Source organism: Protopterus annectens, chromosome 6.part1, assembly GCF_019279795.1.
Source record: "Protopterus annectens isolate FY-2018-M chromosome 6.part1, PAN1.0, whole genome shotgun sequence".
NCBI classification, from domain to species: Eukaryota; Metazoa; Chordata; order Ceratodontiformes; family Protopteridae; genus Protopterus; species Protopterus annectens.
The window spans coordinates 318,160,535-318,179,210 of NC_056738.1; positions in this window are offsets into that span (position 1 = coordinate 318,160,535).

An 18,676-nucleotide genomic window follows, 5' to 3' on the forward strand; every position below is an offset into this window, starting at 1 on the left:
TGTCTGTTTTTGTTTTTTACTAATGGTTGCTGTCTGCCAATAAAAAATCTGCTTTTTTAATACTATTAAATATGTACTATACTGTTGGCCAACAGGGTGCTGGCGGAAATTGGGCTACTGTTGGCTGAAGGAGGAGAAGAAGGGGATGGCATGCCTGAAGGCAGGTAAAGGCTAGGACTGTGATAGTGAGGGTTGGAATTTTAAATGTTGGCAGTATGACTGGTATAGGGAGAGAGCTAGCTGATATGATGGACAGAAGGAAGGTTGGTATATTGTGTGTGCAAAGACCAGATGGAAGGGGAGCAAGGCTAGGTGTATCGGAGACGGGTTCAAATTGTTTTATCATGGTGTGGATGGGAGGAGAAATGGTGTAGGGGATGTTCTTCATCTCACATTGCTGCAGTCCTTACATATGGGTAGTCCGCTGTCCTCGGTCGGCCCGAATACCAAAGTATTAGGGCTGATCGCCGGGTCATGGCGCCAGATCTGACATCAGAGCGTCAGGGTATAAAAAGCGCATGACCGACGCCATATCCCCAGTCTTTTTGCCGCATGGTCCGATGCAGAAGCAGCGTAAGTGCCGCTCGGCGCTCTGAAATTTTCAGATTCTGAGTTTCAGACCGAAACCAAGTTGGCTAAGTACTCGCTGGGGAATATTTTTGTTTTTCTTGCCTCAGTTAATTCGGATGTCAGAAAAGTGAATAATTGTATTTCTTGTGGGAAACAGATAACGCATAGGATTATCACTCTCTTTGCATTCCTTGTTTGGGACCGACCACTTAATTTAGTCGGGTGTCGGTTTTGTGCTAGGTTTAATAAGCGCACTATAAAAAAGAAGGTTAGATTGTGCTAGGTTAGCCTTTGGTAAGGTGTAATTATAATATGCCGCCGGATCCTCTGACGCCCGCCCCTAAGAAGCGCAAAGACAAATCCTTGAAACCTAGACAGGTTGATTCGTCCGCTTCGGACGCCGGTCCTGCAGAAGCTACAGTGGAGCAGGTGGATCCAGCTGAAGTTTCCTGTTGAGTCTCAGGGGAAACTTTTGATTTTGCAGGATGTGGCCTCACAGGAGTCAGGTCAGTTGAAGGGGCCTCTCAGGTTACTGTTCTCCCTTCTATGCCTAAGGTGGTTAGGCCTTCTGCTACTATTTCTAAGGCTTCTTCTAAGGGCAGGTCTGTTTTGCCTTCCTCTGGTGTCCCTCCAGGTACTTCAGGGTCTGTGCCTAAAAAGCACATGCTTAAAATGGCAGAAGATTTGATTACTTTAATTAGAGGTTCTATGCCCCTCCTGATAAGAGGCCCAGGGTGGAGCCAGAGTTGGAAAGTTTGGATCAGGCCTCAGATCTACTCTGACTCTTCTGCTGAAGATATTCAAGATTTTCCCCTTATTCGATTCTGATGCAGAGGATTCCACTCCTTCTGCTTCTCCTCCAGAGGATTTTTCGCTTTCAGAAACTCTGCATTCCATGAGGGAGCATTTTAAGTGGGAAGGACAGGATTTCTCTGATTCACTTAAAGAGGCTTAGGAATTGTTTTACCACAGCATAGACCCTGGCTATACCTCCTGTTTTGGATGTTGTTCAAGATGTTTTCTCGAGGCTTCCCTTAATCCAGATTCTTTGCCTCCTGCGCCAGTTAAACCGACAGGTATTACAGGGTGCCTGAGGCTCATAAATATCTGTATAAGAGTCCTAGGGCAGACCCAGAAACTATTAGTCAGGGGCCTAAGGGTGTTAGAGCTTCTGTTGTAAAGAATCGGTTCCTCTAGATAAGGAAGCTAGAGCTTTGGATAGATGGGGTAAGAAGGTGTATACCTCTACTTTAGCAATGAGGGCTTTAAATTGCCAGTTTCATATGTTGAAGTATCAGAATTTCCTCCTTTCTCAGCTAAAATCTAAAGTGGATGCTTTGGCAGAGGGCATAGAGTGTAAAGAATTGCAGGATTTAGTACATGTCTGAACAGGTGGGTAAGCATTCTTTGCAGTGTGGTTTTGATGCTGTACAGGCCTCTTCTAGGTGGCTGCCACTGGATCAGTTCTTCAGAGGGCACTTCGGCTTAAGGATCAGAATTTGTCCGAGCATGTTAAAACTAGAATTCTAGATGCCCCTTTACAGTCTGAAGTTTTGTTTGGTCCCCCTGTGGAGTCGGTTTTGAAGAAAATGGAAGACAAGGCTAAGTCTATGCAGACTGTTAAAGATTTTTTGCAGGAGCAACCTCCAAAGTTTAGTAGAAATTGGCCTACTAAGGGGTGGACCTACCCTTCTTCTGATTCTCAGTCTAGGGTAGATCTAGACGTGGCAGGGGCAGAGCTCACAGTACATTCAGGCCTAGAACTTGGAGTTCACCTGCACAATCTGCAGGTGAGGGCAGGGCCAGTCCTTTCGTAAACAGGCCCAATGACCTGCATTTTCAGCTGCCAGATTCTTCTTCCCTGGCAGCTCCTTTGGGAGGAAAATTAGCACTCTTCAAGCAAAACTGGCTTTTAGTCACCCAGGACAAATGGGTATTGGACATTATAAACCGAGGCTACAAATTCTATTTCCATACATTGCCTCCTTTCAAAGGCATGCCAGACGCTCCTCCTCGGCAAAGGATAGAGGCTCACAAGCAGATTTCTTTACTTCTTCAAATAGGAGCTATACAGCCAGTTCCTCTGTCAGAAGTGGGACTAGGATTTTATTCTCGCCTGTTTCTAGTACCAAAGAAAGGGAACACGTGGAGACCAATTTTGGATTTATCTATCCTCAACACTTATCTGGACATTCCAAAGTTCAAAATGCTGACGTTACAACAGCTTTTACCTCTGTTGGGAAAAGATCACTGGATGGTAACTCTGGATCTCAAAGAGGCTTATCTTCACGTTCCTATCAGGCCCAGTTGCAGGAGGTACCTGCTGGCTGGAAATTTACATTATCAGTTCTCTGCATTGCCCTTTGGCTTATCTACTGCACCAGAGTGTTCACAAAGGTTCTGGCTCCAGTGATAGCCTTTTCAGGTTAAAAGGAATACAGATTTATCCTTATTTGGACGATTGCCTGATTATTGCACAACACAAAGATCTAACTTCTGCATCATCTACAGTATGTGATGGTAGTGTTAAGATGCCTAGGGTATTCTGTGAACTAAACAAAGTCCAGTCTAGTACCCTCTCAGGACATGTGCTTTCTGGGTGTGAGACTGAATACAGCTTCCCAGATGGCCTTTTGACCCTCGGACAAACAAAGAAGCCTTTCTCTTTATTTCCATCAAATGTCTCTACAGTCCAGGCTGACTGCAAGGACAGTCCTTCAAGCCTTGGGGTTCATGGCATCTTGTATTCTGGTGCTTCCCAATGCCAAACTGCATATGAGGAAGCTTCAATGGTATCTCAAAATGTATGGACACAACACTGCCAAGATCTAGACACTGTCATTCAGATAATACCTTGCATTCAGAAAGAATTTTGTGGTGGGCTCAGGAATGTCACCTAAACAAGGGACTCTCTGTGACCCGACCAGAGGCGCAGTCAGATTCTAACGACAGATGCCTCGGACAAGGCTTGGGAGCACACCTCAATGGAAAATGGGTGCAAGACACGTGGCCTGTCAGACTTCAACATTTGCATATCAACTGAAGGAGATGTTAGCAGTCCAATTTGCATTGATGGCTTTCAAGGATTTATTTCTCCCAGGACAGGTGTTGATTCAAACAGACAACACTACTGTCATGTGGTACATCAACAAGCAAGGGGAACCCATTCGCATCTCTTTGCAGGCAAGCCGATGATTTTGTGGGAGACTGCTCTCAGTTTACACCTCAATCTTCAGGCAAGGTTTCTACCAGGAGCACAGAACTCCTTAGCGGATGTGTTGAGCAGACAAATTGTGGATCCTCACGAGTGGAAACTGGATCCTCATGTGTTTCAAAAGTTGACAGTGTTATGGGGGACTCCAGACATAGATCTGTTCGCTTCTCCACTAAATTACCAGTTGCCAAAGTTTTGCACAAAAAATGTTTCATCCCACAGCTTGGAAGGTGGATGCTCTATCATTCAGTTGGAGCAATCTTCATGTCTATGCCTTTCCACCTCTGCCTCTCATTCCCAAGGTTCTCCTGAAGGCCAGAATAGACAAGCCATCCATGGTTCTGATAGCCGGATTGGCCTCGACAGCACTGGTACCCGCTACTGAGGAGTTTGGTACGGAGCCTCCATGGCCTCTGCCTTTGATTCCGTGATCTTTGTCTCAGGAGGCAATCACTTCCTCAATGTCAAGATTCAGTCTCTGCATCTCACAGCCTGGCATATTCTGTTTTAGGACCCTGGAGGGTCTCAGCTTCCACAACAAGTTTTGAATGTTATTTTGGAGGCCAGAAGGCCTAGTACAAGGAAAGTTTACGCTGATAAATGGAGGAGATTTTTTCTTTGGAGCAAAGCGAAGGACTTTGATGTTTCCAAGCCTGATTTAAGTGTTTCTCTTCAATATCTTACTGAGTTATTGGACAAGGGTTTGTCTTTCTCCTCGATAAAGGTTCATGCTGCAGCCATTTCTGCTCACTATGACTGTGACCTCCTTTATTTTCCCATCCTTTGTTTAAGCAATTTCTTAGAGGGGCAAAGAACATAAGACCCCACGAGAGCTCCTACTTCTGCTTGGGATCTCAATTTTGTGTTGGAAAAGCTTACTCTACAACCTTTTGAGCCTGCAGCTACTGCCGAAGTTAAAGTATTTATCATGGAACACTGCTTTTTTGTTGGCCATTATCTCTGCAAGAAGGGTTTCTGAATTACAGGCCCTTATGGCAGTGGAACCTTCCTGATTTTTCATAAGGATAGGTATCTTTGACTAATCCTTCCTTTATGCCTAAAGTGGTTTCTAGTGTGGCCTTGAACCAAACTATTCATTTGCCTACTTTTTATGCAAACCCTCAAAATAAAGGGGAGAAGATTTTGCATACTTTGGATATTCACAGGCAGTTACGTTATTATTTGAGCAGAACCAAGGGGTTCAGGCAGTCTCAGCAGTTGTTTGTTTCTTTTGCTTTGGGTTCTCAGGGTAAACCTGTTTCAAAACAAACTATTTCTAAATGGATTGGGTTTTGTATTTCTTTCTGTTATTCCCATCATGGTAAGGAGATTCCGGCTGGAATCAGACCTCATTCCACTAGAGCTACTGCCACTTCTACTGCCTTTCTAAGGGGTAGCTACAAAGATATTTTGGAAGCAGCCACTTGGAGTTCAGTACATACTTTTCCAAGCATTACCACCTTCCTCTTTATTCTAAGTCTAGGGCTGGATTTGCCACTGCAATATTACAGGGCATTTTAGCAGCCCCTAATGCTTTATGATTTTGCCATCCTCCCTTTACCTCTGCTTTGGGATTCTACCCATATGTAAGGACTGCAGCAGTGTGAGATGAAGAACATAGTACAGTTTTGTACCTACCATAAATGTAGATGTTCAAGATCCACATTGCTGCAGTCCAATTTACCCTCCCTCCTTCCCTCTGTAGTTTGGCATGGTTATATGGTTTGGGTGATGGTTGTTGTTGGGCATGTTTTTGGGAGGTTTCCTGTTTTGGGCTGTGGCCTTTCTTTTTAGGGCCTTCTGACATCTGGGGCAAGAAAAGACTGAGGATATGACGACGGACATGCGCTTTATACCCTGACGCCTGATGTCAGATCTGAGCCATGACCGACGCCAGCCTAATACTTTGGTATTCGGCCGACCGAGGACAGCGGACTACCCATATGTAAGGACTGCAGCAATGTGGATCTTCGAACATCTACATTTATGGTAGGTACAAAACTGTACTTTATCCTGAAGGAACAATATGCTAAGAGTGTTTTGAAGGTGAAAAGAGTGTTTGATAGAGTGCTGTTTATGAAGCTGTAAATTGATGGTGTAATGATGAATGTTGTTAGTGCATATGCTCCACAAGTGGGGTGTGTGATGGATGAGAGAAAAATTTTGGAGTGAGTTGGATGAAGTGGTGATGACTGTACCCATGGATGAGAGACTGATGATTGGAGCAGCTTTCAATGTGCATGTTGGTGAAGGGAACAGAGGGGATGAGGAAGCAATGGGTAGGTATGGTGTTAAGCAAAGGAACAAGAAGGTCAGATGGTAGTGGATTTTGTGAAAAGGATGGACATGGCTGTGGTGAATACGTATTTTAACAAGAGGGAGGAGCATAGGGTGACATACAAGAGTGGAGGAAGATGCACCAGGTGGATTATATCTTCTGTAGAAGGGCCAGTCTGAATGAGATTGGAGACTGTAAAGTGGTGGCAGGGTAAAGTGTAGTTAGGCAGCATATGATGGTGGTTTGTAGGATGACATTGGTGATCACGAAGAGGAGGAGGAGGAGTGTGAGGGCAACACCAAGGATCAAATGGTGGAAATTGAAAAAGGGTAATTGTGAGGTGGAGTTCAGGGAAGAGTTAAGACGGGCACTGGGTGGCAGTGAACAGTTACCAAATAGCTGGGTAACTGCAGCAGAGCTAGTAAGGGAGATGGCTAGAAAGGTGCTTGATGTGACATCTGGAAAGAGGAAGGAGGACACCTGGTGGTGGAATGAAGAAGTACAGGAGAGTATACAGAGAAAGAGGTTGGCAAAGAAGCGGGATTGTCAGAGAGATGAAGAAAGTAGACAAGAGTATAAGGAGGAGAGGTGGCAAAGGCTAAGGATAAGGCGTATGAAGAGTTGTATGAAAGGTTGGATACTAAGGAGGGAGAAAAGGACCTGTACTAATTGGCTAGACAGAGGGACTGAGCTAGTAAAGATGTGCAGCAGGTAAGGGTGATAAAGGATAATGAGGGAAATGTACTGACAAGCGAGGAGAGGGTGTTGAGAGATGGGCTGACTTGGCAGAGTTAAAGATGTTAAGATTTGCAATGGGTGTGACGAGGGTGGACAGGATTAGGAATAAGTATATTAGAGGGTCAGCCCAGGTTGGAAGGTTTGGAGACAAAGCCAGAGATGCATGATTACATTGGTCTGGACATGTGCTGAGGAGGGATGCAGAGTAAATTGGGAAAAAGATGCTAAGGATGAAGCTGCCAGGTAACAGGAAAAGAGGAAGGCCTAAGATAAGGTTTATGGATGTGGTGAGGGAGGACATGCAGGTGGTTGGTGTGACAGAGCATGATGCAGAGGACAGGAAGAAATGGAAACAGATGATCCGCTGTGGCAACCCCTAACAGGAGCAGCCGAAAGAAGAAGATTAAACGATGTACTATAATTTTTACTGACAGTGCTAAATTGCCCCCAGAAAGTTGCAACTTACCATGTCACACAGTTTTACTCTCACTGCTATTTTGAACTTAAACAATAAAATTTATTGACATACCTACACCAATCAGGAGTGTGTGATGCTAAAGCAAATAAAACAGATCATAGTGTTAATAAACAAAAACATAAAAATGTGGTTGCAAAGAGGTAAAACTGCAGTAAATGAACAATGTTGCTACAACAGTCATATATCACACTAACATAAGTTAAAATAAACAATGCATGCACAGCCACACAATTTAGCAGTGTGTACTCTTAGGTGAGCATACTAAATATTCACATCCTTTGGGGTGATCTGAAAACTTCATTTTCATATAAAAATGAATATATATATATATATATATATATATATATATATATATATATATATATATATATATCCAAAAAAACGACAAAATTGGCAAAGCACAGCAGAAAAGCAGGGAGGCATGTACTAAAAAGTCAATCCACTTTTAATAAACAGTAAAAGGTAAGCGCTTTCACAATTAAAAATTGCTTCATCAGACCTTACTAGAAACATACATCACTTCCTTTTATAACAACACACATTCAAATGAACCAATTACAGAACATAAATTATTTAAAGAAACACATTCTTAAATAGGATATATAAAATGTATAAAGCATCATTATTTCTTAAGTTTCCTGTCCCTCAGTCTAGCAGTAATGGCTAGATGGTCATTCAGCCCTTTGCCCAAATGTGCTCTAAGTTTAATAATCCATCTCAGTTCCTTAATCTCAGTGGTATTAGAAATATCACCTAGTCTAATGCCCTCAGGCACTGACTCTAGTACAGTGAATTTAAATAAATGCATGTCTCCTGATTCCAGCATATGTCTGGCTATGGCACTATAAGTGTGTCCTTTCTTGTGACAGTATACATGATCTCTAATATGCTCATGCAGACGTCTGTTGGTTTTTCCAACATAAAATGAAGAACAATGCATGCAGCGAGCTAAATAAATAAGATTCCTATTGTTGCAGTTGGCATTAATAGAAAAGTTAAATATATTTCCTGTGTCATGGTGTTTAAAGTCAATCCCTTCATATATGTAATCACAAAAGTTACAGTGGCCACATTAATGGCCCTTTGCCCTGAGATAAATAATTCAGAATATGGCCCTGTCTCCAGATAGCACAATCTGCTTTTCAAATTTTTCGTGTTCTTATACATCAATCCCCCAAAATCTGGGCTATATGGGTTTCAGTTTGAAGAATTTTCCAATTCCTATGCAGAATATCCCTTATTGCCCTACTATCCCTAGTATACGAGAAAATAAATGAAGTCTTATTATCTGGCTTCTTATGTACCTTATCGCATGTCCGGGTTTTGGAAAAATATGATTTGGCTCTATCATTCCTCATAGCCTTAACATCAACTGCTGTTTTATGAATCTCATATTCATGATACCCCCTAATGATGAAATCATTACTCATTTTATTAAATTCTTCATGTCATCTAGTATCCCTATCAGTCAATCTAGAACAACGTATTACTTGACCCTTCAAAATATTATTAAATATATGACCAGGGTGCATGCTAGTTCTATGGAGGTATGATCCACGATAGCAGTCTTTAGTATATCTATCTGTGTGGACACAGCCTTCATTATCAGTGCTAATTTGAATATCTAGAAATTCAATAGCATCTACAGAATATTTTCCTGTGAACCTTAAAAATTCACTACTGTGGTTCATATACTCTGTCAGTTCTCGTAGGTTCGATTCATCACCTACACAGAAAATACAAAGGCCGTCTACAAACCTTCTATAGAATACTAAATATTCACAGGCTAAGGGATGTGTGAGCAAACTTTGAGATTCCCATTAAGCCATTACCATGTTGGCATAGCTATTGGCAGATGGTGTGCCCATAGCTACGCCTAACATTTGTCTATAAAACTTTCCATTGAACACGAAAACATTGTTCTGTAAAATTATTTCAAGCAATTCACATATCAAATTTATATGCATTGCAGAATAAGAGCTATTACGCTCTAGGAAACTGCTGACCATCATTATTTTATTTTTATTTATTTATTTTACATTTGTTTACTGGGAAAGTCTGGCTGGACTGGATTTCTGACTGGAAAATGGTCCATTTTCAGTGGAGGCCCGGGGAGCAAAGCTCCAATACAATATAGTACAAAAAGTGAGATACAAAGAGAAATAACATCATACGTAATTACAAAGAAACAAAAACATCATGCATAATTACATACTTTAGAGCATGCTAGTATGTTCTAACATTCTAGGTGTCTAGTAGTAGGTAATTGTCAGTTTTGGATATACAAATAAAAATTCTTTAGGAATTAAAGAGACATTGATTGATTAGTCAGTACGCACTTAGGGGGTTTAGTTGTTAGGTAAAATAATAGAAAAAGAGAAAGAAATTGGGGAGCAGCTGTTTGCTCTTGAGTGGAATCCCTGCAGTAGTGCAACAATGTGGTTTAACCAGGAGAGTTACATGAACAAAGCCAGTTATTTAAGTAGTGGGCTTTGAGCAGTTTTTTTAAATTGGGAAGGAGAGGTGGTCAGGTAGGTGTTGTGGGAGTGAGTTCCAGGATCTGGCAATAGAGCAGGCAAAGAGTGATTTGCCAGCATCATTTTTATGTTTGATGACACTTGTATGGTTTAGATAAGTAGATCTTAAGGATGTCCTTCAAGAATGCAACTGCAGTCCTGACATATGGGTTGTCCTGCCTCAGACAGCCCCTCGGTCGGCCGGATTCCAAAGTCTGGGTCCGGTGTCGGCTGATGTCGCCTCCTCCCCGACGTCAGAATGGCTGGAGTATAAAGGCATCCGCCGACGCCATCTTCTCCAGTCTTTCTTGCCGCACAGTGCCCGAAGCAGAAGCAGTTCGCAAGTGCCGGTCGGTCAGCTCCTGTGTTTCAAATACCAAAGTCATCTAAAAGCTAAGTACCCCATTGGGGAACATTTTTTCTTGCCTCAGCCGATGTCAGAAAAAAGTGAAAAGGTTAATAATTGTTTGTCTTGTGGTAAACAAATACCTCATAAGGACTTCCATTCTTACTGCCTCCCTTGCCTGGGCCTAGACCACGACGTCTCGCCCTGTGCTGCCTGTGCTTGCTTTAATAAGCGCACACTCAGGCGCCAGGCAGAATTTGCCGAAGACTTTTTTGGCAACTCTTTCGCTTATATCATGCCGTCGGAACAACCGACAGCACAATCTTCCAAAAAACGCAAGGACCGGGACCGACATCCTCGGCCCGCATCGTCCACTGATACCACGCCTGTGGACAAGGTTACCCCTGCACATGGGGCAGCTAGGCCTCCGGTATCCATGTCCATCAAGGCCTTTGCACATGCCAAGGCTGCCAGCCAGACCAAGGCCCATCCTAAATCTACTCCTCAGGGCTCCTCTTCAGATAGACAGATCATGACTCTTGCTGCAGATCTAATCTCTCTTATCAGGGGGTCTCAGCCGCACCCAGACAGAGGTTCTCAGCCGCCTGCAGATAAAAGGCCTAGAACTGAGCAGACAGACACCCTCTCTTCAGATGAAGCCTCTGGGGATTCAGAGCACTCAGATACCCAGGAAGAATCCTTCCAGGCCTATGAGGACTCGGATGCTGAGGATTCTATTCCCTCTGCCTCCCCTCCAGAGGACATTTCTTTTGGCGAAGTTCTCCACTCCATGAGAGAACATTTTCAGTGGCAGGGTCAGGAATTTTCTGACTCCAGGAAAAGGCTACGTACCTTCCTTAAGCTACCCCAACACAGACCTTTAGCTATCCCTCCAGTGTTGGATGTCTTTGATGATGTATTCTCAGATTCCAGTGCTTCACCTGATTCACTCCCTCCTGCTCCTATCAAACCTGACAGATACTACAGGGTCCCTGAAACCCATAAGCATCTCTTTAAGGCCCACTCTGTGGATCTAGAAACTATTTCACAGGGCCCCAAAGGAGTTGCTACTTCCTCGGCCAAAAACCCTCTGCCCGCTGACAGGGAAGCTAGGTCCCTAGAGAGATGGGGCAAAAAGTTTATACCTCTTCCACCCTTGCCATGAGGTCACTCAACTGCCTTTTTCATATGTTTCAGTACCAGGATTATTTAATGGATGATTTGCTGAAAAAGTTGGCCTCTCCTGAGCCTATAGATAGAAAGCCATTGCAGGATTTGGTTCATAACACTCAGCAGGTTAGCAATCATTTTCTTCAGTGTGGTTATGATGCATTGGAAGCTTCATGTAGGGCAGCCATGACAGGGGCCGTTATACATAGACATGCTTGGTTGAAAGAACAGCCACTGCCAGACCATGTTAAAGTCAAGTTCCTGGATGCACCTCTGGAAAAACAGAAGCTTTTCGGTACTAATGCACAGGATGTATTGAAGTCTATTGAGGAAAAGGCAAAATCAGTACAGACTGTCAAGGATTTCCTCCCGGTTCAGCCTCCCAGATTCAGCAGAAATTGGCCTTCAAAAAATTGGTCCTTTCCAGACTCAGGCAAGTTTCAAAGGGGAAAGAACAGGCGTGCTCGAGGTAGAGGGCAATACCGAGGCTCCTACAGGGGTCGCCAATGGCAAACACCAAATCAGAGAAGTGGCGCAGGGAGTTCACCCGCACCACAGGGACAATCTCAATGACTTGACTTTCACTCCGCCTACCAAGGCTCAAAGAGAAGCACCTCTAGGTGGAAAATTATCCTTATTCTCAAAGAACTGGCACATTTTAACCAAGGACAAATGGATTCTGGACATAATAGACAGAGGTTACAGGTTCCGCTTCCACACCTTACCAACAAGACAAGTCATGCCAAACCTGCCACAAAATCAAAGGGCAGAGGCTCTCTTACAAATTTCAAAGCTGTTACAAATAAAAGCTATAGAAAAGGTTCCTCCTCAGGAACAAGGCCAGGGATTCTATTCAAGACTGTTCCTTGTTCCAAGAAAATAAAAGCAATGGAGGCCTATACTGGATTTGTTTGTTCTAAACACCTTTCTCATTGTGCCAAAATTCAAAATGCTGACGTTACAGCAACTCCTTCCCATGCTGGGCAAGGGGTCTTGGCTGGTTACTCTGGACCTCAAGGAGGCATACCTGCATGTCCCAATCAGACACAGTTGCAGAGGATACCTCAGATTTCTTGCAGGAACAGAGCATTATCAATTCTCAGCATTGCCGTTTGGCTTATCTACTGCGCCCAGAGTATTCACGAAATGCCTGGCATCAGTAGTTGCACATTGCAGACTCCAGGGGATTCAAATATACCCTTACTTGGATGACTGCCTTATACAAGCAGACAGCAAACAAACCTTGATAAAAAACTTGGACTATGTCATTCAGTTGCTACAGGCTTTGGGATACACAGTCAACATTCAAAAATCAAGGCTATTGCCATCCCAAAAGATTATTTTTCTAGGAGCAAAGCTGGACACACAATCACAAATGGCTTTCCTCGCAGAGGAGAAGCAACAGCATTTACCAGATTACTTCAAAAGACTAGCAAAACTTACCCAGCTAACCGCAAGGCAGATCCTGCAGGCCCTGGGTTTCATGGCATCTTGCATTCTTCTGATTCCTCTGGCAAGACTACACATGAGAAAGCTACAATGGTACCTAAAAAGCTTATGGTCTCAACATAGCCACAACCTAGAGAACGTAATACCACTCATTCCATGCCTGCAAAGGGAATTTTTGTGGTGGGCTCAAGCAAGCCATTTAAACCAAGGCATGCCTTTCAACAAAATTCAAGCAAATCAAACCATTACAACGGATGCCTCAGATCATGGATGGGGAGCACACATGGAGGACAGATGCATTCAAGGTCAATGGACTCCCGCAGAAATGCCTCTGCACATAAATCAAAAAGAGATGTTGGCAGTGATACATGCAATAGAAGCCTTTGGCAAATCTCTTCAACAAGGCCATCTGCTAATAAGGACAGACAACACCACTGTCATGTGGTATATAAACAAACAAGGAGGCACTCACTCGTATCCCCTCTGCAGACTAACAATGACTCTTCGGGAAAAGTCCCTGAAACTGAACATCCATTTGCAATCCCAGTTTGTTCCGGGCAAGGACAATATTCTGGCGGACAGGTTGAGCAGAAATTTCATGGATCCACACGAATGGATGCTACATCCACACATTTTCTCACAAATAACAACTGCATGGGGAAGACCAGACATAGACCTCTTTGCTTCTCATCTCAATCACCACCTGGACAGGTTTTGCTCAAGGACACACCATCCTCTAGCCTGGAGAATGGATGCTCTCTCCTTTAGCTGGAATACCCTAAAAATCTATGCATTCCCACCTCTACCATTAATCACCAAGGTGTTACTGAAGATCAAAGCAGAGCAACCAAAAGGAATTTTGATAGCTCCAGACTGGCCGAGGCAGCACTGGTATCCCTTGCTACTGAGCATAACTCACACCAAACCGTGGCCCTTGCCCCAATGGCCTCTGCTCCTGACTCAACACAATTACAGGACTGTTTATCAAAACCTGCAAACATTACAACTGACAGCCTGGAGGGTTCCATGACTTTGACCCATGTCCCCCTCTCCGAAAAGGTTCAGGAAATCTTGCTGGAAGCTCGCAGACCTTCCACCAGAAAACCTATTCGCCAAGTGGAAGAGATTCATCATCTGGAATGCCAAAAAGGGCCAGGATGCATCAGTGATGAGCATACCTCAGATATTGGAATACTTGGCAGAAATGTTTCATAGTGGCCTCTCATATTCTTCCATTAAAATTCACGCTTCAGCAATCTCAGCAAATTACAACTGTGACCCACCTGTGTTTTCGCATCCCTTGCTTAAACAGTTTCTAAGAGGGATAAAGAATATCAAACCTCCCAGAAAACCACCAGTTCCTGCATGGGACCTCAACTACGTCTTGGAAAAATTAACTCTTCCTCCTTTTGATCCAGCAGCATCTTCAGAAATGCAATTTCTTTCCTGGAAAACGGTCTTCCTGTTGGCAGTTACCTCAGCAAGAAGAGTCTCGGAGATACAGGCCCTCATGGCAGTTCCTCCCTTTCTCATTTTTCATCAGGACAGAGTTTCTCTAAGGACCAATTCTTCATTCATGCCAAAAGTGATATCCAGGGTGTCTCTAAATCAAGCAATTCACCTGCCTACTTTCTTTCCCAAGCCTCAAAACAAAGGGGAAAAGCTGCTGCATACTTTAGACATACACAGACAATTACGCTACTACTTGGACAGAACAAAGACCACCAGGAAGTCTGACCAACTATTTGTAGCCTATGCTGCCGGAGTGCAAGGAAGGGCAGTCTCCAAACAACTAATTTCAAAATGGATTGGACACTGCATCAGATTCTGTTATTCCTTCCATGGAAAGGGTGTGCCAGCCAATATCAGGCCACACTCAACCAGAGCTATAGCCACATCCACAGCCTTTCTAAGAGGAGTGGCTACAAAGGACATTCTAGAGGCTGCTACATGGAGCTCCATGCATACATTTACCAATCACTACAACCTGCTTTTATACTCCAGATCCCAAGCAGGCTTTGCTTCTGCAGTCCTGCAGGGTCTTTTAGCTACACCATCCCTTGCTTAGATCCTACCACCCCCACCTTGGCTATGGTATTCAACCCATATGTCAGGACTGCAGTTGCATTCTTGAAGGACATAGTACAGTTTTGTACCTACCATAAATGTAGATGTCCGATAGATATGCAACTGCAGTCAGGTTTTCCCTCCCTCCTACCCCTCTGTTATTTCCTTGGGTCCATTCCCCCTCTCCTTATTTGCTGGGGATATCTGTTATGGTGTATCTGTTTATTACTGTTGTGCATGTCTGGAATTTTTTGCATATCCATTCACAAAATTTAGCCTTCCTTGGAGGGCACCTGGCATCTGGGGCAAGAAACACTGAAGAATATGGCGTCGGCGGATGCCTTTATACTCCAGCCGTTCTGACGTCGGGGAGGAGGCGACATCGGCCGACGCCGGACCCAGACTTTGGAATCTGGCCGACCGAGGGGCTGCCTGAGGCAGGACAACCCATATGTCAGGACTGCAGTTGCATATCTATCGGACATCTACATTTATGGTAGGTACAAAACTGTACTTTCTGGTGGTTGTATGGTGGTTGATTAGGTTTTGAAGGGCTGGAGTTTTGTCAGGAAGGTAGTAGAGTCTATGTGTTATTAAGAGTTGGTTAAGAAGGAGAAGTTGAAAGAGGTAGCTCAAGCCAGTTAAGTTGTTTGAGGGCTATGCAGTGATAGTAAATAAATTAGTATATTAGTAGCATTCTCAATCAAGCCATCAGTATCTGACAAATCAATATGTTTATATACAGAAACATCCTGCAGCATTTCAGACATTGACTCAAAATAGAAGTCACTGTCCATGATAACTATCTGAGCCCCCTTGTCTGCAGATCTTATAACTATAGTAGAATCAGTTTCAAGTGCTGTTAAGGCTGCTTTTTCATTAACTGTAAGGTTATCAAACCTCCTTTTAGTATAATAAGTCTATTTTTATCAAAATAGTCATAGAATTCTGTTTCACATACTTTATAAAATGTGTATAAGGTTGAATTATACTGTGGGTTAAATAGGCTCAGTTTTTTAAAAACAGCATCCCTTGAAACATTTACAGTATTGTCCCTACATTCATAATTTAACATTAGTCTTAGCTGAATATTTCTCAGACTCAGTTTAAAGTCAATGAAGGTATCTGCCAGATTCGCTGATGTGGCAGGAATGAAAGACAGTCCTTTATTAAGCAAGTCACATTCAAACGAAATGAGATACCTGCATGAAATGTTCCACATTAAGTCATTTCTGTGGTTGCCCACATTTTCTTCAGTGTATTGCCGTTCCCTCGACCCTCTGGCTTCTGTTTCGTTCGCCCTCAGTTGTCCGGTGAACCTGTAGACTGTTTGCGCTTCACTCTGATGGGTAGTGGCAGCGAAATGAATAATTGAAGAGGCATCGCCGTTGTTTTAGGCCTTACCACAGGTTCACTGATGGCATCAGTACTTCCTGAGCCTTGTGTAAGTGCATCCCCTGTTCTGATTGGATCATTCTGCAATAGCGCACCTTCCGTTACTTTTTAATACATGCCAATTTTATCATTTTTTGGACTTAAGGCAACTTGCCCTTGTGGAAATTACCACAAGGGCAAGTGGCCTTAAGTCCAAAAATTGATAAAATTGGCAAAGCACAGCAGAAAAGCAGAGAGGCATGTATTAAAAAGTCACTGGGGATGCACAAGCCAGTACATTTCTATGTGCCGGTCCCAAGCCCGGATAAATGGGGACGGTTATATCAGGAAGGGCATCCGGTGTAAAAAATTTGCCACATAACTTATGGCGCGAAAATTTCATATTTCCATACCGGATCGGTCGAGGCCCAGGTTAACAACGACCGCCACCAGTACTGTTAGCTAACAGGGTGCTGGTGGAAATTGGGCTACTGTTGGCCGAAGGGGAAGGGGAGGGCGAAGGCATGCCCGAAGGCAGGAAGAGAGGAGAAAGGTTAGGAGTGTAGCAGTGAGGGTAGGAACTTTGAATGTTGGAAGTATGACTGGTATAGGAAGAGAGCTAGCTGATATGATGGAGAGAAGGAAGGTTGATATATTGTGCGTGCAAGAGACCAGATGGAAGGGAAGTAAGGCCAGGTGTTTAGGAAACGGGTTAAAATTGGTCTATCATGGTATGGATGGCAGGAGAAATGGGGTAGGGGTTATACTAAAGTTACAATATGCCAAGAGTGTTTTAGACGTGAAGAGAGTGTCTGACAGAGTGATGTTTATGAAGCTTGAAATTGATGGTGTAATGATGAATGTTGTTAGCATATGCTCCACAAGTTGGGTGTCTATGGATGAGAAAAGAGAAATTTTGTAGTGAGTTGGATGAAGTTGTGGTGAGTGTACCCAAGGGTGAGGGACTAGTGATTGAGCGGACTTTAATGGGCAATGTTGGTGAAGTGAACAGAGGGATGAGGAAGTGATGGGTAGGTATGGTGTTAAGGAGAGGAATGCAGAAGGTCGATGATTGTGGATTTTATAAAAGGATGGACATGGCTGTGGTGAATACATTTTAAGAAGAGGGGGGAGCATAGGGTGACATACAAGAGTAGAGGAAGATGCACAGGTGGATTATATCCTATGTAGGAGGGCCAGTCCCAGGAGATTGGAGACTGTAAAGTGGTGGCAGGGGAAAGTGTAGTTTAGCAGCATAGAATGGTGGTCTGTAGGATGACGCAGTGATCAAGAGAGGAGGAGGAGTGTGAAAGCAGTGCAAGGATTAAATGGTGGAAGTTAAAAATTGATTGTGAAGTGGAGTTTAGGGAAGAGTTAAGACAGGCACTGGGAGGCAGTGGAGAGTTACCGAATAGCTGGGTAACTACAGCAGAACTAGTAAGGAGACTGCTAGAAAGGTGCTTGGTGTGACATCTGGACAGAGGAAGGGAGGACAAGGAGACCTGTGGTGGAATGAGGACGATAGGAGAGTATACAGAGGATGAGGCTGGCTAAGAAGAAGTGGGATTGTCAAAGAGATGAAGAAAGCAGACATGAGTATAAGGAGATGAGGCGATGGCAAAGAGAGAGGGTGCTTAAAGCTAAGGATAAGGTGATGGAGAGTTGTATGAGAGATTGGACACTAAAGAGGGAGAAAGGACCTGTACCATTGGCTAGACAGAGGGACAGAGCTGGAAAGATGTGCAGCAAGTAAGGGTGATAAAGGATAGTGAGGGAAAGGTACTCACAAGAGAGGAGAGTGTGTTGAGTAGATGGAAAGAGTATTTTGAGAGGCTGATGAATGACGAGAATGAGAGAGGTGATGGACAGGGTGACAGATGAGATCAGACAGGAGGCCCCGTGGACTATGATGTTTGCAGATGACATTGTGATCTGTAGTGAGAGTAGGAATCAGGTTGAGGAAACTTTGGAGAGGTGAAAATATGCTCTAGAGAGCAGAGGAATGAAGGTCAGCAGGGTGAAAACAGAATATATGTGTGTAAATGAGAGGGAGGGTAGAGGAATGGCGAGGATGCAGGGAGTAGAGTTGGTAAAGGTGGACGAGTTTAAGTACTTGGGATCAACAGTTCAGAGTAATGGTGAATGTGGAAGAGAGGTGAAGAAGAGAGTACAGGCAGGGGTGGAATGGGTGGAGAAGAGTGTCAGAGGTGATTTGCATTGACAGACTGGTACCTGTAGGAGGAAAGGGAAGGTCTACAAGAGTGTAGTGAGACCAGGCTATGTTATATGGGTTGGAGACAGTGGCATTGACAAAAAAGGCAGGAGTCAGAACTGGATGTGGCAGAGTTAAAGATGTTTACCATGATTTGCACTCGGGTGTGACTAGGATTGGATAGGATTAGGAATCCAGTATATTAGAGGGTCAGCTCATGTTGGACAGTTTGGAGACAAAAAGACAAAGGGGGCAAAAGGGAGT